Below are 696 nucleotides of genomic sequence, written 5' to 3'. Positions count from 1 at the left end.
AAATACTGTAGTGCTGGCCACATTTTGCTAAAATGTAGCCATATTCAATTTCTCTTCTATGACTTCTATTTAAACTGATAAGAACAGATACTACACTTGATCTTAGCCAAAAGGTGGAGAAGCAATTATGACTTCTATTTTAAAATATTGGCCATATTCATGGAAATACACACAAATTTCTGTTCAGAGCAGAGACTCTTTTCCCTCTTTACCAGCATAACCATTCCTACTATACTCTCTTTTGGTCACCCTCCTGTGTTGGATACTTACACTTCTATGCATCTTATAGAAGGAGCCAGAAGTCTTTATCTACCTGAAACACTTATAACAAAGTTCTGTCAATATTTCTCCCTGTATCAGGGTCAATATTTATATACAATGACTCCGATGTACAAAAAGTAATTTTTTATATATATAACTAACTAGCTCTATAATGGACTGTTTAACTCTGAAGCCTCCGTTGTGTTGTTTAAAACAGTGCTTTGGATTTCTATTCAGTCATTTTAGAGGTTTTACTATCAGTCATAGCTGTTGCTCTCCCTTTGTAGAAGTCTTCGCACCACTACCTATTTCCGTTGCCTTTTTCTGGGTGTAATTTGAATACTGTGGGATCTTATTTATGTTCCTGGGATTAGATAGAGAGACATTTTATCTTTAGATCATTCCTCGGATTCTCACTGGCCTCCAGTGAAGTTT

The 696-nt window shown here is 35.6% G+C and overlaps 1 pseudogene; it reads right to left on the bottom strand.

Moving 5' to 3' along the window:
• On the bottom strand, window positions 1-126 carry LOC115290859 (annotated as a pseudogene).
• Between the last annotated feature and the right edge of the window lie 570 nt (window positions 127-696).

Source organism: Suricata suricatta, chromosome 4 (assembly GCF_006229205.1).
Source record: "Suricata suricatta isolate VVHF042 chromosome 4, meerkat_22Aug2017_6uvM2_HiC, whole genome shotgun sequence".
NCBI lineage: Eukaryota > Metazoa > Chordata > Mammalia > Carnivora > Herpestidae > Suricata > Suricata suricatta.
This window is presented reverse-complemented; position numbering and strand designations above follow the sequence as displayed.